We start from the raw sequence: 22363 nt of genomic DNA, 5'->3' as shown, positions 1-22363 counted from the left end.
TCCTCTCTGCTTACATCTATATATGGATATCTCACCCAAAGGTTCAGGAGGCTGGAATTTTGTACTTTGCAGAGAATTGCTGTTGGTTTGAGATTGAGATTAGTACATTGGGTGATTTATGCTTTGTTGGAGGAGAGGAAGGGATTCCTTTGCTGGGAGGTAGATGCTGGATCGAAACTCACTTGGTTGTATCTCCTCTTGGACTTTCTTATTCTATCAATAAACTATTTGAGTTTCTCCTACATGCTGTGTACCAATGATGTTTTGTTATGCTTACATGTTTAGCTTAATCTGATCTTGAGATTTTTATGAATGTATATCTATATCTTCGTGTAGTTTCTCTCTCTTGTGATCTTGCAGGAATTTGATGAAGCTAGGCCGGTGAGGGAGCAAGGAGCTGAGAGCCACTGAAAAGAGGAGTGATTGGATCAACAAACTAGAGGAAGACACAGGCTAGTTACATCCTTTCTCCTCATTTACATTTCATAAAGAAGAAATACTCAATTAGTTTTCCTTGTTTGTTGCTAAGGCACTATCACACCTTAGAGTGGGATAGGGGCATTCCGAATGGATACTTTTCCCAACAACAAATTGGCGACTCCGCTGGGGATCGTATCTTGTTAGTTTATTTGTGTTTCTATTGTTTTTCTTCTCATAAACTCAGGAGTGCCGAATCGAAATGCATTTGCCATTTTCAAATGCAAAGTAGAGATCTGCCACTCTAGTCCACTCACTGGGCCTATTTTTATGATCTGAACAGCTGATGCACAAGTTCTCTAACAACCCTTTGTGATAGATCTTAGTCCTCCTTTAAATCATCCTCCTAATTGTACCTAATTGATAGCTTTTATCCGGCCAAAAACTGTAGATTAAACTGCAAACCGTGACCCAGAACCCAGAGACAATTCTCGTTTTTGCTTCAACGCAGACTCTGTGAAGAGGTTTTGCATTTCAACGCAGGTCCCGTGAAGGATACCTGCACTGAAGTTTAGTTTCTCTGTGCTGGGGGTGCGCTGATCAGCCCTTGCCTTGTGCAGTTGTGGTCCCCTGCTTCCTTTTGCTCAGTTTTATCTCTGTTTTTTGCAGCCTGTTATCAGTTAGTGTACCTATCTGAAACCCCTTTTCTTTGCCTCAATTCCGCCTCAGTTGTATAAAGAAACTGTATTTGTTCTTTTTGTATTTGTTACATCATTTGCAGTTTTCCATTACAAAAGTAAACTAGTCATACTGTCGCCTTTAGATCTAGACCTGTCGTAAGTGTCGTTTTGATCTTAGGAGTGAGTTTGTTTGTTGTTCGCAGTTGATTAAGCTTTTAGTTTTGTCGTTTGGTTTGAATTTATGCATTTCTAGTGTCGAAACAAGTAAATCATAAAGTGTCGTAATCGTCTTTTTGATTTCGAAAAAGGAGCTTGTTTATGTTTTCACTTGAAATCGAATTCAAATTTGTACAACAGCTTTCTTTTTAGGCATCAATATTAAGAAAGCGAAAACAAATACATGCATTTGTGCATTTTCATTTTGATAGTTTGCATGCTTTGATTTAGGAAAAGTGCATTTACAGTGTGCTCTATGCTCTTTGAGAAAAGATTGTGTCTTTCTTTTCCCCTTGTAGCTAGGATTTTCATTGTTGAAAAGATATAAAAGCTTGCTTATCATCTTTAGACTGCATTTAGGAATTGTATCGTACATCTCGTGGTGATCCAAAAAGGCGAACTTCTAAGAAAGATCAACCTAAAATAAATTGAATGAACTTAACAACGCTTTGTAACTTAACGCACAACATAGAGGTCTAGGCTAGAGACGTGTTCCAGCGTCGTAAAACCTGGTGACTGTCGATCTCGCTGATGGTTGGGTGATTCCTCCTGAGAGACGATTAGCGCCAGTACGGATTGTGCTCCCACGTACCGTCGAGTATATATTGGGAGACCCCTATAGACATAAAACCTTTATCCTTAGGAAGCCGTGTCGGCTGCCCTACTGATCGCAATGCACTGAACACAGCATTCGGGAAGATTGACTGCCCGTACCTTAAAAAGTATTCTGCGGTTTTGCGAAAAGTTTGGCACACCCTCTACCTAGAACTCCAGAGCAGTTCCTTTTGGCCTTTTTCAGACTCTATAACGGAAAAAGTCCATCTGAGCACTTGTCACTTCAGGCTCATTAAAAATCGAAGGAGACTAGAGTCATCTTTTGCTTTTTCTCGACTCTTTAAAATTGAAAAAGCAAGTTGTGTCTAAGCCTCGTTAAAATTTATTTTAAACGGAATAATCATCACCTTTCCCTCGTTGATCTTCGAAGTTAGTCTACCTTCATCACAAGTTCTTGTAGAATTGCTAGGAAATCTTTTGGATAGACTAAATATGTCTGAACAACCGTCGACATCCAGGACTGTGTCATCCGACGCAGCAGCGGCAGAGCCTCCTGCTGCTACTCCAAGGATGTTCGCTGGTATACCATCTGTCCCGGCAAATTGTCAACAACAAGCTGGAGTCCCATCAGGGACTGCTTTGACGACATGGTTAGTTCCTATTTCTTCATCCGGATTATCATCTGGTATTTCTTATGTTGAAACTCAACAAATTGATCCAATGTGTCTTCAAAGGCCAATCTACCCTTTAAGTACTGGATTGCCACCATATGGAGGGCAGTATGCCTTTTCATTGTTCCCTCCTGGAGAACAACCATATGGGAGTTTACAACAAAGTTCAGGTCAAACTGGAATTACATCCAGCGGTTGGGTACCAATACTGCCTCAGCAACCAAGGGTTGCATATTCAATGCAACTAGTCCACCCTGTGTCGAATATTCCCACTATACCTGGTATGGTGATTGCGTCGCAAGTACAAGCACTACCTGTTGTATGTCAACCCCAAGTTTCTCAGGTTGCAATACAACAACCTCTTGTCTCGACGACTCAATCGCAACCTCAGGTTAGTGCCTCCTTAACTGGAGCGACTCAGGCTCAAACAAGTACTATGACTCCTCATCTTCGTCAATCATCTAGTATTGGACAACAGCAAATGGTCAAACAACTAGGGTTGGTTCAATCTCAACAACCGCCATTCCAGCAATCATATCAAGGACCTGAGCAACAAGTCTTTGTAAGTAATGGGCAACCACATTTCCAAAGCGGTTATCAACAACCATATTATAGTGGTTATACCCATCAACCTTGTCAAAGTTGCCAACATCAAATACATTATGCTAGTATGCAAAGACCCATTGCTCAGGCGATTCCATCTTATCCTGGGTATGCTTCACCTAACCTGAATCAACAGTTGCCCTTTGTAGCAACTCTAGAATTACCAGATCTAAATCGGCTGACGAATGATCCAATTGCTTATGCCCCTTGGTGGCCAGCGATTCTGCATAAACTTCCGTTAGATATTCCTAAATTTAATGGAAATCCAGGTGAAGATCCATCGAATCACGTGATGACATTTCATCTATGGTGTTCATCAAACACCCTAAACGATGATTCGATAAGGCTTCGCCTTTTTCAGAGGATGTTAACGGGTCCAGCAGCCAAATGGTATATTGAATTGCCTAGAGCTTCGTTCGAAAATTTCAGTACCTTAGCCATGACTTTCTTAACCCATTTTCAATTACCGATAAGGTATGAAACAGGAACGGAACTCCTAACCAACTTCAAACAGACAACGACCACTCACATATCTGATCATATACATGAATGGCGACGTCGTCGTAGGATGGTAAAAACATACGTTCCCGATCAGCTATTAGCTGAATGGTTTATCAAGTCGTTACTTCCTGCCATAACGGAAGATGTGGCAAAGGGGGGAGTCGTAACGGAAGAGCAAGTTATCACTCGTGCGCAATATCTAGACTTGGTCTATACTCAGTCTGGCACGCTCTACGACAAAATACCTGACGCCCCTAGACCGGAATTCTCAATTCCTCCTCCTCCTAAATCAAACAATGACTCTCACGCCGGCGATGGCGTGATTGGCATGAAAAACGCGAAATCGACAAAGGCTACGTCCAAGAAAGCCCGTAAGATTTCAGATCAAAATGCAAAAGACGAACTTCTTGCCTCGGAAGTAAATGCCATGTCGACCGACAAGGGCAAAAAACTGAAGCAACCAGGAGGCAAGAAGAAAAAGAAAGGGAGGAAAAAGAAGCAGGATGATTCATCTTCTGAAAAAGCTTCTGCAAACCCTTCTGGGCAAAGGAAACCCCCTTTCGGGTGTCAAATATGCAATGAGGACCATTGGACGAATGAATGTCCATACCAAGCTGAGCTTAAAAGATTCTTTAAGAGTTCGAAAAACTCATCAGTATTGACTGATCCGTTTCCAAACCCGGGAACCAAACTGGTTGCTAATCAAAATGCTTCCCGATCCCAAGTACTTATGTTGTCTATCTCAAAGCAGCAAAATGATTCTTTGACAAGGAATAAAGATTACGGGAATCCACAGTTGTCGAATAACAAGGCTAATGAACAACCTAGTAGTTCGACGACAACTTTGACCGAAGTTGTGCCACCCATCATTCCTGAACAAATGATAAAGTCGCCAAAGGGAGTAGTACACAAATCGACATTTAATCCTCGTGCAAAAATAACATAGAATTATAATATAATAGAGGACCTGGCCCAATCGTCATCCGCTATGTCGACACTTGAGGTATCGCAAAATTGCCCCTCCCAAGAGCAAGCTTTATTATCAGCAATAGGTGGGATTGGCCCAATGGATTCCAATCTTGTGGCCTTTGATCATAAAGGATATGACCCTCAGTTACCAGCTCAACTAGCTTTCCTTATTCAAGTGAAAGCCCTCAACAAAACTGTTCATCGAACAATTATTGATGAGGGGGCATCTACATGTATTATGTCGATGAGTTGCTAGAAAAACTTAGGCTCACCACCCTTGTCGAGATCATCAACGACGTTAAAAGCATTTGATGGACGATCATACACTCCATACGGGATTTTAAGTAACTTGCAAGTTGAACTAGGGGGCAAAACAATAGGAATTGATGTTGAAGTAATTGATGGAAACCTCGATTACAACATCCTACTGGGAAGGCCCTGGATATATGCCATGGCCGCAGTTGTGTCGACCTACTTCAGGAAGATTGCATTTCCCTTTCAAGGAGGAATTACAGTCGTCGACCAACAAACTTTCCTCCCCGACAGTTCACAAGTTACGGGAAGCATTCCAATGATCCATGAAAGCAATCATTCGCTTCAAAATATTGGAGTAGGTCTCCTAAAAGACCCTGCCTTAATGGGTACTTTTGCCCTACCGCCTCCAAGTAATCTGGCAAAAGTGGCCACAGTGGAAACCTACAATATGAAATCTTCTATATCTAATGGATTCCAAAGATTCCTGAACATTTTGTCAACATGGATCATCGCCATTTTAGAAATATTGTAGCAATCAATTTTCTTGGCCTAGGGGGCAACCCCAAATCAACGCTCATCAAGCGTTTGGATAGATAGGTCTAGAGAATATGGTACCCCTTCAGATCCTTGGTCACGAGTGCATGGAACCGACGAAGGAATTGTCCAATCAATGGTAATTGACGGGGCACCATGGAATGATTCCCACCATCGTTCGCTTCTCCTGGATTGTAGAGAAGATACTCAAGATGAACTTTATCATCCTTCAGTTTTCGATTTTCTATCAAATACTGTAAATACAGTGGGCTTCGAGGATGGTTCTTATCTTGTGTCAACCTCATTAAAAAATGAAACAAATCCCCTTTCCAAATCTCAAAGGTAAACCTTCATTCCAACCACCGAGTTGAATGCAATGAAGCTTGGGGGGCATGCACCTCGATTTGTGTTATTATGTTGGGGGCATGCAAACTTATCGAGCAGTTTTAGCACATAGTTCATGCTCGTTAAAAAATAAACATAAGATCGAGCAAGTGTTTCAACCCGCGTTTAAGCTCGTTAAAAAATGAACTATCCTCCGGTAAATAACCACCGTGAATGTAACATTATCAGCCATTAAAGCCTTGGTCGTGTTTGCACCGTCACCTCCACTTTTCCATTGGCCGATCATTCACCTCCATATGATTGTTTACCCATTTTGAGGAACAGCTGCGAAGAGTGATTTCACTAGCCATCCTTGTGACACTGCCGTGCTTGGGAAATTCCAACCCTTACCTGGAATCAGCTGCTACCCATTTTATCACTCGTTCCTCAAAAGACGAGTCTTCTTTAAGCACTTTTCATCTGACTCGTAAAATATGAAAATATTGCCGAGTTTTGGCCTCCCAGCTCGTTAAAGCGACCGGAAGAGCTATCCCTCCTCTAGATTTTAATCTTTTTGGACCTGAGGGATTATTGCACAAAAAGATCGAGCGCTTGTTTTGTTCGGCTCATAAAAACTATCGAAAATTCATCCCTTCTGTATTGTTTTATACTTTTTCGGACTTAAGGGATTAGATGACAAAAAAGGAACTTTGGAGTTATCTTTACATACCTTTTTAGACTCTCTAAAAATGAAAAGGGACCGAGTTATCTTTGTCGTTAAACTCGTTAAAAAACATTAATAGCGACAAACTTGTCTTTAGACGAGAACGAGTTTCACTATCGCTAGGCTCGTTAAAACATAGCGATGGGTTTGCCCGAAGGGCAAATTATAGAACAAGCATATGTTATCCTCCTCAAGCTTGACAAAAATAAAGAGGTACTGGTCAACAATGACTAGGGAAAATTGGGAGAAACTCAAAGAACTTTTATTGGTAGCAAGTCGCTCTTGAACATGACACTTCCACTCCGTGCCTGAGTCGGGTTGGGTTGTTTCATTCACCAGTCACATCGCCATGGTCTCGCCGTACCATCCACCTTTGGGGTAAATGCTACCGATCCATCACACAAGTGTCGCCGATATGTTCAAGAGAAGTCATCTAGAGAAGTCAACCATGTCCCATCCACTACGATACATTATCCTTCATCCTTTCATGACTGCCACCCTGAACCATATATCATCAGATCGTTTTCACCTCCATCAAAATCATTTGTTCCGTTCCGTGTCACTGATGTGGGATACATTAAGGCCCTCCTTTGACGGATCGCTTCTTGTTGACATCAGCTCATTATCCAGGAAGTTGATCTAGGAACACCCCCTTCAGTACTTTGAAGCTTGCATGCCTCAATGGCAAGTTTCTCACTTCCGGCGACAGGTATACATCAATGACCTTCGACCGAAAGATTTTGCGTGGTGTTCGACGCCAAGTCCTTTATTCACACCACGTGAATTGTACTGCAGTACCTTGAGGGTTATTTTCATTATCGATGATTCCTCTCGCGCTTGTTAACAGTTTACATCATTGACTGGTAATCAAGCGATGTCTTTCCATGTTCGACTTCAGAACATTTCTCACATGGATCGACTTGTACTTAGAGTGAAGATCGGACGAGATTGAAGACCCCGGATCTAGTCTCATCCATCCGGGCTACGATATATATTCAGGAAAAATAAAGACATTGACATGTACAACATTGCAACACAGATAATCATCCTACCAAAAGGATGATGATTTCATCAAAATCATCAGTCTACCATCAGACGATTGTCTTTTCTATGTACAGAAAAATGAATTTATAAAGCTAAGCATGGGAATGCACGCCTCAGCTAGATGATGAAAACAGTATGAAAAATAATGTATTGTATTGTATCTTATTACAGGTCTCCTCCCAGCATTGGAAGAACTTCGGATCCTCCTAATAAAGCATTTCACCCGATAAACGGCCTCATACTTTAGGGGGCAACTGTTATAGACATTTTTGTGCCTTACAACATTGAGCATGAAATGTCCATAATCCAAGGGATCCAAAGTCCCTAAAAGAGTTGTTCCTACCCCTAAAGGAACAAGGTCAATCAATGACAGCTTCTCCCAGAAGTTCTCCACCAAAAACCACTCAGAAACAGTCAATTCAGGATCAATTCAGAGGCTCCACTAGCTGCTTGCGTTGAAATGCAGAGGCTACACTGGCTAGGTGCATTGCAATGCAGGTGGAAGCACTACCAGGGTGCGCTGAGCAGGAAATGACAAATGGCAAGCTCATTCAACGAGGTGGAAAGACCATGGAAGCTTCTAGAATCTTCTCCAATGACACTTGCCTCAATGAATTCGACTAGTGATGAGTAAGAGGCTCTCAAACTCCAAGTGGAAGCAAGAACTGACAGAGAGAAGCCACAAGTCAAAACATAAGCTGACTCATCCTCTATGCTTACATCTATATATGGATCTCTCACCCAGAGGTTCAGGAGGCTGGAATTTTGTACTTTGCAGAGAATTGCTGTTGGTTTGAGATTGAGATTAGTACATTGGGTGATTTATGCTTTGTTGGAGGAGAGGAAGGGATTCCTTTGCTGGGAGGTAGATGCTGGATCGGAACTCACTTGGTTGTATCTCCTCTTGGACTTTCTTATTCTATCAATAAACTATTTGAGTTTATCCTACATGCTGTGTACCAATGATGTTTTGTTATGCTTACATGTTTAGCTTAATCTGATCTTGAGCTTTTTATGAATGTATATCTATATCTTCGTGTAGTTTCTCTTTCTTGTGATCTTGCAGGAATTCGATGAAGCTGGGCCGGTGAGGGAGCAAGGAGCTGAGAGCCACTGAAGAGAGGAGTGCTTGGATCAACAAACTAGCGGAAGACACAGGCTAGTTACATCCTTTCTCCTCATTTACATTTCATAAAGAAGAAATACTCAATTAGTTTTCCTTGTTTGTTGCTAAGGCACTATCACACCTTAGAGTGGGATAGGGGAATTCTGAATGGATACTTTTCCCAACAACACATTCCTCCCTTGCTTCGTTTATCCAATCTGGTTGGATAATAGAAATGGCACACAACAATGCTTCCACATCCTCATCCTTTCTTGAGAGTGCATCTGCCACCACATTTTGCTTCCCTTTTTTGTAGATGATTTCAAAGTCATAACCCAACATCTTTGTGACCCACTTTTGTTGCTCTTCAGAGGATAATCTTTGTTCTAAAAAGTATTTAAGGCTATCATGATCCGTTTTTACCTTGAAGTGTCTTCCCATTAGGTAGGGTCGCCATTTCTTAAGTGCATGGAGTATTGCCAACATTTACTTCTCATAAATAGCTTTGCTTAAAAACTTTCCCTTGATTGGACGACTTTCAAAAGCAATGGGTCTTTCATCTTGCATTAGAATAGCACCAATTCCATTTCCTGAAGCATCACATTCCACAATAAAGGTTTTTGTGAAGTCCGGTGTAGCTAAGACCGGTGCTTGGCACATTGCCTCTTTAAGATGTTCAAAGGCCTTTGTTGCTTCCTGAGTCCATGAAAATGAATCTTTCTTCAATAATGTTGTTAGAGGTGCTGCTATTCTCCCATAATTCTTAACAAACTTGCGATAATACCCTGTCAACCCAAGAAATCCTCGCAGATGCTTTATGGATGTGGGGATTTTCCATTCCTTAATGGATTTAATTTTTCTAGGGTCTACCTTAACTCCTTCATGAGATACAATATGACCCAAATATTCCACCTCCTGGACTCCAAAGAAACATTTGGATCTTTTTGCATATAATTGTTTCTCCTCCAATAGTTGTAGCACCCTGTCAACATGTTCAACATGATCCTTCCAAGACTTGCTGTGGATTAGTATATCATCAAAAAATACTAAAACAAATTTTCTAAGGAATGGTTTGAAAATTGAATTCATCAAACCTTGAAATGTTGAAGGTGCATTGGTAAGGCCAAAAGGCATGACCAAAAATTCATAATGACCCTCATGAGTTCTAAATGCCGTTTTCGGAATGTCTTCAATCTTCATTCTGATTTGATGATTTCCCGAACGAAGATCCAACTTGGTGAAGTAAATTGATCCATGCAATTCATCCAGTAATTCATCAATGATAGGAATGGGGAACTTATCTTTAATAGTGAGCTTGTTGAGCTCCCTATAATCTGGACACATGCGCCATGATCCATCCTTCTTGTGTACCAATACTACTGGAGCTGAGAAAGAACTTTGACTCGGTTGAATTATACCAGCTTCTAGCATTTCTGCAACAATACGTTCAATTTCACTTTTTTTGACATAGGGATATCTGTACGGCCTGATGTTTGGAGGAACACTTCCTGGAATCAGATGAATAGCATGATCATTATCACGCATAGGTGGGAGACCTTTGGGAGTCTCAAATACCTTGGAATGATTGCCAGGACTTTTTGGAGATCTGGAGAAATAGATGATTCCAATGTGGAAACATCTATCGAACATAATTGTGCAATTGCACCTCTTTGCTCCTTTTTTAGAAGCTTAGTCATGCCATTAGAGCTGATTATCTTTCTTGGTTTCCCTGCAATACCCCTTAATTCAACTTCCTTTCCTTCCATAGAAAATTTGATGAAAAGTTCTTGAAAATTAAAAGCTATTGTACCCAAGGATTGTAGCCATTGGACTCCTAGTACAACATCGGAACCTCCCATTGGAATGGAAAGAATTGGGCTAATCAATACATATTCTCCCATGGATAGCTTGATATTATGGCACTTTCCAGAGCAATTTATTGTTCCTGCATTTGCAATCATCACTTGACACTCTGGTGCTGGATATAGGAAGCAATTCAATTCTTTTGCTACCCTACAATGAATAAAATTGTGGGTGCTTCCTGAATCAATCAACACTATTACCTTTTTCTTCTTGATTTGTCCTTCTATCTTGATGGTTTGAGGAGTGGTAATTCCCGCTAATGCATTACAAGATATGGTCAGATTTATTTGTTCTTCATCTAGGCTTTGTTCCTGGAATATATCCTCTTCTTTTGACCTTTCTTGCTCCTTTTCTTCTTCCTCTTCACAATCTATGTAGAATAATTTCTTCTCAACACACTTATGACCTTTTGTGTATTTGCTATCACAATTGTAACAAAGCCCTTTTACTCTTTTTTCTTCCAATTTTTGTGGTGTCAACCTTGTAGGTTGTGGAAGACTAGGGGCAACAACACTTCCGTCTTTATAGTTTTGAGTGGTATGCTTCCTAGTTGCCATAATTTTGCTTTCCATTTTTCTTGCTAACCTAAATGCCTTCTTTAATGAATCAGGTTCCCAAAGGCGAACATCATGTTGGATATTATCCTTTAAAGACCCTATGAACACATCAATCCTATGCTCCTCTGGAATATCTTTTACCCTTATGTTCAATTTTTGGAACTCCTCAATGTGCTCCATTACTGAACCCTTTTGTTTGAGACTTATCAATTGGCTAAAAAAAGTGTTGCTTTTTGTATCCTCATAATGTGCTATCAATTCTTCCGTAAAAATTTCCCAAGTGATAAATTTTTTACGAGAACAAAGCCATTGATACCATACAAACTGATTTGGTTCCAAATATACAGTTGCCATACGTACCTTTTGTGCGTTTTGCACATTATTGAGATCGAAGAATTGCTCCATCTGTAATATCCATGTGGCGGGATCCTTGCCATCAAACTTCCTCATATCGATTTTTGGAATATGGTGATTCTTCGATCCAACATTAGAGTCTATGGAATCATGATTAACATTTCTTTTGTTCTCATCATGAGTTTCCTTTACTACCTTTTCACCATTAGTAAGTATTTCTTGTAGAAAATTTGTCAAATTTGTCTTCAAATCTGCCATGCCTGTCTTCAAATTTGTGTTCAAATCTATCTTCAAATTGTCCATCTTAGCTTCCATGCCATTCATCTTAGCTTCCACGCCATTTATCTTAGCTTCCACGCCATTTATCTTAGCATCTGTTAACTTTTGTGAGCGTGACATTTGTTGCACTTGTTCTTGTAATTTTGATATATCATGTAGCATTTCTTCCTCTTCTTCATGAGTCATGCTAGAGCTTTCAGGTTCCTTACTAGGTGTCTGCATTTTCTTTCCTCGGGGCATCACTTACCGATAATAATGCTCTACTATGCCCTTTGAATTCCTTCAAAATAAATTTTCAAACCAAGCTTAAGCAAAAATTTAAAAAAATCTACACACCTTTTTTCACTTTGTAGGAGCTCGATATTGCCTCTGATGTATCTCTGTACTTTCCGATCATCTAGTTCTGAATTTGTGACCTGTAGTAGCTCTCTGTGTCCTCTTTCGAATGCCACTAGTCTGATCCAAATTGGATTCTCCAAGAAAGAGTTATGCACAATCTCCCAAGATGACCTGATTATAGACCTTTCCAGAAGAGCGAAGTTGTATGAAGTGCCACGTGTACAAATTTCGATATTTGGTTATGAAAAAGATATACAAGAAACTACAGTCCGTCCTCTTTTTGTACCTTCTTATGAAATTTCAATTTGATTCCCAGAGAGAAAGTTATGACAATTTTCCCCAGGTCACATGTTTTGAATGTAATTCAGGAGTCTGCAAAAAGACCAACTTCCTCAGATCATATCTCCGAAAATATCCCGCGAAAAGCTCTGAAATTCGGACCCAAGGTTCAACACGATTTCTTCTCAAATAGGTTTTTCTTGCGACTTCTGAAACGTCACAGAAAAAGGTTATAGCGAAAATGCCACGATGACCTGTTTGGAGCAGCGAAACCCTAGAAGCCAAAGCTCTGATACCAAATGTTATGAAACCAGCTCAAGAAAAGATAGAAAAGATAGATCAACGCCTTAGAATTCAGCCTCTTCGAGGGGGCAACCTCCTTTACATTACATAAATGAACAATTCTTTGATGATTCAAATGACAAAACCTCCTTTCTATATATAGGAGTCTAAGGAGTCACAATATAATCCAGCCGACCTAACAATAATAATATAAAGCCACAAAAATAACAATAGAGGGATTCTATAGGGCACAGAAATAACAATATGGGGGTAATAGGGGCACAACAATATAAATAAGGGGTATAACTATAATAGTAATGGGGTAATCACTAGTATTATAGGGACCCAACAGCCTGGGGATGCCAACCAACTTGACTACCCATCAAGACTTCTATCATAGCATTTTATTATAGTGAAAGTGTCAAAAACTCTTTTCTATATGGGTGGCTTTCAAAACTTATGTCTTTGGATTCATTTAGAAACTTTGTATTTTCAAAAAGAGATTTTCCTTATAAAAATTAAAATAAGGTTAATTTATATGGAATTAAGTAAAGGACAAGGGTAACTTGTGAAACTCTCAACATCATTAAAGTGATGAATAACGTGGTTTAAAGGGTCTGAGTGATTTATAAAGGAAGTTAGGTTAGGTTAAGTCAAATCAAAATTAAAATTTAATTCAAATCGAGTAAAAAATTTAATGTTATAAAAAACCTTAGACTTTTTTGATATAATGGGTTAAAAGTTAAGTCAAATTATTAATGTAATGAGTTGAATTTGAGAGTTTCTATTGGAATCAAGTTAAAGATGGATGTTTTGTATAAAAAGGGGTGCATGATCAGTGCTACCCCACACCAAATTTAAATTTAGGTCAAGTCATTATGTGAGAATTGTTGAGAGTTTGGAGTTAAATTTATAGTTAAATCATCTCAATCATGACAATGGTGCATCAATTAAGTTTGTCAAGCCAAGTCATTGGTATCTTGTTGGGTCTTGATTAACTCCAAGAAACATATTTTGTAAACAATAATTGTAGTTGAATGAATATCGCATATATCTATTGGTTGGATGTACCCCTCGTACAAGAAACAATTAATGCAAGTGTAGCGAAGAATTATGCAAGAAAATGACAAAAGTAGATATAAATTTCATAAAGAGGACATAGAAAGAAGTTGATGAAGATTCCATCAATGAAACATATAAATGGAGAACAATGAAGCAACAAACTCCATAACAAAAGAAAGTGACAGAGAAAAGTTAGAGAAAGATGTAGAAAAAAGGTGATGTAAAATGAATGAACATAATGCATTACATAAAATATCAACTTAAAAGTGGTTTCCTAAGGAAAAATAATAAAATAATAGTTAAAGTAATAAAATAAGAGTTATGAATTTTGGAGGGAAAAGAAGGAAACTAATTTTTGTTAATTGTATTTTTGGCTTATCTCCTTATAGGTTTACTTAGATTTCAAGTTGAGACACTCATTGGATGCAGAATAAAATTTCACATTTAACAAGTACCTATTATTCATACTTCTGAGAAGACCCACATTGGAGAATGTTTTGATTCATGTGGTAAAATATTTTATATTGATGTTTCAGGTTAAGTATCACAACCTGTCATCAGGAGATCTATGAAAAAATATTAATATTTATCTAGTTGATCAATATATGCAGATGAATAAATAATAATCAAATCATAAAAGCTAGAGTTATAATGCTGACTTTTTTTAATAATAGAGATAAAGATAATTATTAATGATTATTAGTAGGGTTAATTAATGTAATAATAATTAAATAATTAAATTGATTAATAATTTAATTAAAATTATTTTATAATATTCAAACTTATATAGTTAATTAATAATTATTATTATTATTCATTATTAATCAATTTAATTATAATAAACTTAATTTAATTAAAATTGATTTATTATATTCAAACTTATACAGTTAATTAATAATCATTATTATTCATTATTAATCAATTTAATTATAATAAACTTAATAATTTAATTAAAATTCAATTATTAATTAACTATATAAGTTTGAATATTATAAATCAATTTTAATTAAACTATTAATCAATTAAATTATTTAATCTTTATTATTATTTATTATTACTATTATAATTAACCATATTAATAATCATTAATAATTATCTTTCTCTCTAATATTAAAACAACACCGACATTACAACTACAGCTTTTATGATTTGATTATTATTTATTTATCTACATATATTGGTCGACCAATAAAAGGTTAAGATTCATCCGTAAATATTTTGATGACAAGTTGTGACCCTTAGCCTGAAATATCGATATAATTTCTTTTACTACATAGGAATTCAAACATTCTCTAATGAAAACTTGCGAGAACACAAGATCATAAGACCCACATTGATAGAAATTAAAGATGCATTAAAAAGCATATTCAACATACTTTTGAGAAGACCGACATTGATAAAAATTGAAGCTGCATTAAAAAACTGTGCTAACTATGTTTTTTTAATGTATCTTCAATTTTTATCAATGTGGGTCTTTTATCCAATGAATATATACACTTGAAATTGAGTAAACTTATAAGGAGATAAGCCAAAATCCAATAAAAAAGTAGTTTTCTTCTTTTCCCGCCAAAAAATTTACATGTATCTCTTTTTAAATTTAAAGGATTTTGATTGGTTTAAATATTATGTACATGAAAATTTCATGGGAATTTTTTTGTTGAAATTTCCTCTAATGATAGAGAGAATGGACCCTGGAACCTAAAAAAATAAACGTATGAAGCAAAATGCAATAGTGAAAATCCAAGGACGAAGGATGAAAGTTGATGTAATAGGAATGAAAAAGTAGAAGCAACTAGAGAAGAAGAACTGAAAGAATGAAATAGTAGAACAGAGGCAACCAAAAATTAAGGCGAGAGGAGGAAAAGGAGGAGAAGGAGGAAAAGCAAGGTGAAGATACATAAAAAAAAATCATGAAGCAAGGTAAACTTTAGAATCAAGATGCAAATGCATTGAATCCATCAAAACAACATCCCTAAAAGGTTTAAATTGTCCCTAAAGTTATTTGATGAGGAAAGGAAGGACTAGGTAGGGCTAAATTGAAATTGAATGTACCTAAGTCAATGTAATTCTTAACGAGGCAAGTCTACCCCCATTGAAGAGGATGTGGTGTTGAGTAACTACTTATCATGAAGGAAGAAGTGGTGTTGAGTAACCACTTATCATGAAGGAAGAAGTGGTGTTGAATAACCATTTGTGATTGTTGTGAGAGAGGAAGGTTTGTGACGGTGAGAAGAACCCACTTGATGTGATGTGGCAAGAAGAAGCCACTTGAGATTTGTATGGTTGTAGGTAATCCAACAAAACCCAGGATAAGGTTATGGGTCAGTTAAGAAACCAAGGTTATTAAATGATATTGACGATGTGAGGGGAGTTGAATGTACAAATGTAGAGATATGTTGCTAAACCATGTATGAGAACAAGTTTCTTAGAGAACTAATAGATGTAGTGGTTGATGACCAATGTATTTTAGAGGGTTCTATGGACTTCAACAAACATATTTGTTATGTTTTAAGTACAATATGATATTAAATGAAGATGAAAGGAAAAGGCCAAAGAATAAGAATGAAAAAAATAGAATATGAGGATGGGACCAGTTCAAACGATAGTTGAAGATAGAGAATTCACAAGTACTTGTTAAGGGGAAATATGCTAGAATAATTCCTACTTGTGAATAATATTCAATATTAAATTATGTAATGAGAAATATGTTGTAGTGAAATAAGCATAAAAGTCTATGTATGATTGAGAGATTGAGGGGGACTGAGTGAAAACAAGGATGTATATTTAATGAGAGAATCAAGGAGTTACTATGGAGGAAGTTGAGGAATTGGTTTAAACCAAAAATATGCTTATGTATAATGATCATTTATGCAATACAAATACACATAAGAATTAGTTTATGATAAAATTTCCCCTTGGGGTTTCTTGTGTAAATTTTTTGTGTCCCTTCATTAATGTTTGTTAAATACAACTCAATGGGGTATATTTTGCCAAAATTGTCATGGGTATGTCAAGTATAGGAATGCAACTGATAGTTTTAGTCTTTCACTAAAATTTCAAATCCATAGTAGTCACATAGAGAATTAGATGAAAAATTGATCTCTCATAACCTAATATATTAGAGTCAAAATTCCTAACATTTGAATTGATTCAAAGTTACCCTACAGGGAGGAAAGCCAAATTGATAGGAACCAGGTGGGAGCTAAATGTTTGAGCTAAGCTCAATAGGTTGAGTTGGTAGTGTTTGTGGCTTTTGAGAGTTGAATTCTTTCGAAAATTGACCAAGTGATAAGAAAACTTGTAAAATTTTATTATACAATATAGCACATATATATGAACATAATATTCATATAATACAACATTATTATAGGCTAATGTTGGGTTCGAGATCCCCCAAGGGCAGTTTTGGGGCTTAAAGCCCATATTTTGGTCCAATTTTTGTAATCCAAATGTAAATACTCCGCATTTTGTGGTCGCGGAGTGCGTAGATGTTAAAGAGTCATAGGGTTGTTTGCCCTTATTTTGATAATGTAATGTCAGCTGTAAAATATCTACCCATGGTCCATAGACCATGGGATTGTATAAATAGAACTAACCTCTAAGTAGAAAGATCAATCAATGGAAGGAAAGAAGGATGGAATGATGTATGAGAAATAGTACTGAGTATAAGTCTAAGTTTTGGGTCTTAGTGTAGGTAGAGGCTATGCAGCTGAGTGTGCAGAGGCCTAGAAGTCCGTAGCTGAGTGTGTGGACCCCTGCAGCTGAGTGCACTGGGCAAGTCGAGTCTGTAATCATCTAGAATTATCAATAAAGAGAAGTATTCTATAATTTCTGCATCTTTATTTCCTGTTTATGATATGTAATATTGGGTATGAATTTCACCTCTAATGCTTATGTGATGCGCAAATGTGTATAATTGTATTGGTTAAGTGAACACAAGTAAGAACATCTGTTTACGCAAAGCTAACGAAGATCTATTAATAAGATAAGTAATACACTTATCTTAGTTTGGAAATATCATAGTTCGCCACCCTAGTAGTGCAAAAGCATATCAGCCCCTAGTTAGGGCTGCGCGGGAGCTGATTGTAACATTTTGTGAAGGTACTAAAGGGTATAACAGAGGGATAAGAAACCTACATAAAGGTAGGTATAGTTAGAATAAACTGACATCATAACCATCTCAAGGGTGTGAAACTTGGTTCGAACATCCCCCCATACTGCTTTGGGTGAGACTTCAATTCGCGCTCCGCGGACTAATGCCAAAAGGGCCAGTAGTGTAGATATTTTTTGGGTTAACTAATGTTGAACCTGGGTTAGGCCCCCACAAGCCAACTAATGGTTCTGGTGTCAGGATTGGAATCTGCATGAGAGATGTGTGATGTTGTTTCACTGGAATCTAACTAAGAAAGAAATCGAAGGCTGGTTGGACAAAAGGATTCACGAGTTCACACCGTAGGATAAAAAACCTGTGACTATCAAAAGAATAGTGGTTGGACCAATACCTGTATATGAAGACCAATTAAATATTTTTCACCTCTTTCCCTATGGAGCTATACGATTGGATCTCGATGCTAGCAAATAGCCAAGGAAGGTGGAAACTTGACGGTCCTATTGTGTGGACCCCAGAGCTAGTGTGAAGGTTAGAAGCATCAAAGGATAAGATCACGTGCACTGTTGATCATTGGCTCGATCGCATTATAGGAGGGTCTATTACTGAGTTCGCAGTCGACACCTTAGTCATCTATAGTGAGGCAGAGCAACACTTTTTCAAAGGACCGCGAGGTAAGTACATAAAATCTCTAAATACTTGGATTAAAATGTTGTTGTGTGAAAAATGGGTGATGCAGTTACGTTGATGTTTGGGACTACACGAAGCAGAAAAATTTACAGAAAAGAAGGAAATAGGGGTCCAGAGTATAGCCCCTTGATTTCGCCACCATGAAGGGATGAAGAAGGGATGGCGAAGGTCTCTCTATGAAGTGCTATTCAGTTGAGAAGATAGGGATTTCCACGAGTACCACTTCTGCCCACACCACCTCTATCTTCACCGCCATCACCTCCAAATTCATCCGTACCACCTCCACCACCACCGTGATTTAGTATGGCAAACACAATGAAGTATCATTTGTTCAAAGGTTTTGGAAATGAGGACCTAGGCCAATTATGGTTAGTTGTGAGGGCTGTATGGGCAGCTCAAGGTGTTACAGATGATAACATAAGGAAGGCAACATTGGTTAGTGCTATGCCAAATCGCGTGCTAACCTAGTATATTAAGTACTCCAGTGATAACCTGAATGCTAGAGTAGTGGACATCCAAGCAGCACTGAATAGGGAATCTAGTAGGCCTAAATATGAAGCGCAGTCGATTGTGGGATTCAAAGAGATCATGATGCTACCAGGCAAGACGCCTTTGGAAATAGACCAGAGGCTGAAATGTACAATCTACGAAGCCAACATGAATTTGACAGATGGACAACATTGCGAGTGGTTTGTGGGTTCTCTACTACCACATTTAAGGAGTGCACTATCACAAAAGAATATAACAACTCAGGAAAATGCCTTGTAGATTTCCATGAGAGTACATGAGACTCCGATGCAAGATCCTAATCTAGGAGTTCAACAGATCCACGCGCAGCTGAAGAATCTATGCCTTGAGATGCAAAGCTTGAAGTAGGATAAGATGGTTCAGCCAGAGGTACGTGAAGTAGTATGGTGTGTGAAATGAAAGAGTTAGGGTCATGAGAAAGACCACTGCCCAGTCTTTACAAATTACCTTGTAAGAGGAGGATTGATGCCTTTAAGGCCGGAAGCTCAAGCAGGACCTAGCGCGATGCTTGCTTTGTGGTACGCTATCTGTTAAATAGCCAGAAAACATGCCACGGATAACTGCCACTTGTTACAGAAGAATACGCAAACTCCACAAAATTTGTTTTACAACATTTGTAGATCAGTAGGACATGATGAGCTATTGGGTAGTGGAGGCCCCGCGTAACAGTTTTTGGGCTTAAAGCCTATAAGTTAGGATAATAATATTGTAAATCTCCAAAATGCGTAGAGCACGAACTGTAATAGGTTGAGTCAAAGGGTTGTTCGCCCAAAAGTAATATAGAATAATAGGAAGTAAGTCGGCCTGCCCATGGTTTGTGGACCATGGGAGTGTATAAATAGAGCGAGGCTCTAACAGTAGAGGTTAGTTTTTGGTATGAAAAATGGTGTTATGTGTTTTTGAAAGTAATGGTGCTCTGAGTCTGTATGCCCATATCATGAATTATTAGTAGTTAGATAGAAGCTCTGTAGCTATGTGCACGGAGGCCTGATAGAGTCCGTAGCTATGTGCATGGACCCCTGCAGCTGTGTGCGCAGGGCAGGAGGTGAATTGTACTTAATCCAAAATATTAATAAAGATAAGTCAGTTCTGAATTACTCTGTGAACTCTGAAACAATGTGGTTCTGGTTAAATTCTGGTTTATATATCTGTTTCGATCTGTGCGATATGCTCTTGTTCTGAATCTATGAAAATCTATGGCAATAATGGGTGTTGAGCTCTGAAACTCCATTTCCTTCCACACACTTTTCTAGAATTTTTCCCCTCACCAGTGCCTCACAAGCTATCAAAAATCATTACATATTGATTCTGAGAGTACATTTAAGTGGTTTTCTAACTATGTTTTTGTTTTTGCTATTTGACTTAGATTTTTCTCATCAACTACGGAATGAAGCCACTTTCCGCAGCTGACTCAACTTTCCGTAGTTGTTTCTGTTGATCTCTATATTATAGGTGTCATCAAGCAAAACGAGGCACGTGGTTAGGTCAGAAATGATCTGGACATGGACCAGGTCCTATTGGTTTAGACAAATTTGTAAAGGAAAGCCTTGGTCAAACGGTGGTCAAACAAAGGAGTTCTACGGCAAACGGGTCTCTGTTTCAACACGTAAAGGGTCTGAGACCGTTCCTAGATCCGTGGACACATCTTGATAGCTATAGACTACCCCCACGAAGCAAATCCAACAACCATCTTTTGGTAGATTGAATGATCTTGGCAACCATCATGCTAAGCTCACGGATGTTGTCTTTTTATGTGTCTTCTGTTGAAGTAGTTTCATAGGAAAACTATTATGTAATTTCCCTTATAAATAACGTGTTTGCAAACACATGTGGAGTTAGTTTTTATTGATGTAATCTTGCTGTTAAGTTTATGAACTGTGCCGTGACATTGGTCTTGTTGTTGTAACGAGAGATTCCTCTATTTTGCAATACAATAAAACTCTGTTTTATATGACTATGTGAGCATAATCTCGGTTTGATAGTGTGTTAACCAAGGCCGTGCAGAGGGCCCTTGTTGGCTAAGGTTTCGTTCTTTTAATTCTGTAAATTTTTCATGTGCTGTTGTTTTATTTTCATTGAAAATATTTCATAGTCTGTGCACTTGTGTATATTTCACATTTTAGTTGTAGTGTTAATGTTTCATTCCTGTACATGATTTTCCAAACGTTTTATATTTGTGCTAACACTAATTAGTGTGTTTCATGTTATGATAGGCCCGAGCATTTTTATAGAAATTTTTGCAGTAAATATTGACATGAGATTGTCCTCTCTGCTGACTTTGTTTTTCTTGGCTTTCAATTTCAGCTATGCTTTGATTTTAGTGTTATTCATTTGCTGTTGACAGTTAGTTTAAATATCAAATTCTTCATGTCATTTAACGTTATCTCCAGAGCCATGGCTTAACCCAGAAAAGCTACTTGGCGAGCTATCGTATTTTGAGTGAAGTGACTTGATTCTTCATGTTATTGACGTTATCTCCATAGCCATGGCTTAACTCGGAAAAGCTACTTGGTGAGCTATCGGACTATAAGTGAAGAGACTTGATTTTATTTTTATTTTACAAGTAGATGATTTAGATATCAATTCCTCATGTTATTGACGTTATCTCCAAAGCCATGACTTAACCCTGAAAAGCTACTTGGCAATCTGTCGGATTATAAATGAAGTGAATTGGTTTCACTTTGATTAGTTTGCAGTTTCTAATTTGTTTGAGTGCAACAGCTTAAATTTTATTTCTATATTTAGATGAGAAGCAGAGATAGAGATTTCATGATCATTAGTTCATCATTTGTTTAATTCAAGTAGTTGCAAATTTACATTCTTGTTTAGCTGCACATTTACATTCTTGTTCAAAGTATTAATTTCATCACTAGACTGTTTTGAGATCTTCTGAAGTGTTAAGTTATGGAAGTCATCAAAAGGAAATAATTGCCTTAAAATCTATACCCAAACTTTCCTTCTAAAGTATTCTTAAAACTCAGGGATAGGATTTCCATTTACATTAGGAGACAAACCAAGAAAAAACCCCCAAAAACAAGATAAAATTGGAAACAATAAAAAGTAAGAAAGAGGTTGCCTTGCACATATAGTGCGCCACACTTCATTAGTTTACGACTCCTAGATTGATAATTAATGTAGCAATTTAGGACATAATTAATTGACTAAAAATTGTGGCGCCGTTTCCGGGGAAGTGTAGCTAGGTAGTTGATCTCTTGAAAAAAAAGAAGAGAAAATTGATAACTTCTTGAAGTATTCTCTCCTCTTGCACCTAGTGTGATCTGGAGGATCAAAAAAGAGAGTTATTAGTTCAATAATTTCTTGATTATGCTCTCTTCTTGCACCTAGTGTGACCTGGAAGATCAGAAAGAGAATTATTAGCTCGACTTAAAAATAAAAAAAATAAAAAAAAAATGACATGCATAGA

This window comes from Pinus tabuliformis, chromosome 9 (assembly GCF_031772625.1).
Source record: "Pinus tabuliformis cultivar Carrire ecotype Pingquan chromosome 9, CPIR1, whole genome shotgun sequence".
Lineage (NCBI taxonomy): Eukaryota > Viridiplantae > Streptophyta > Pinopsida > Pinales > Pinaceae > Pinus > Pinus tabuliformis.
This window is presented reverse-complemented; position numbering follows the sequence as displayed.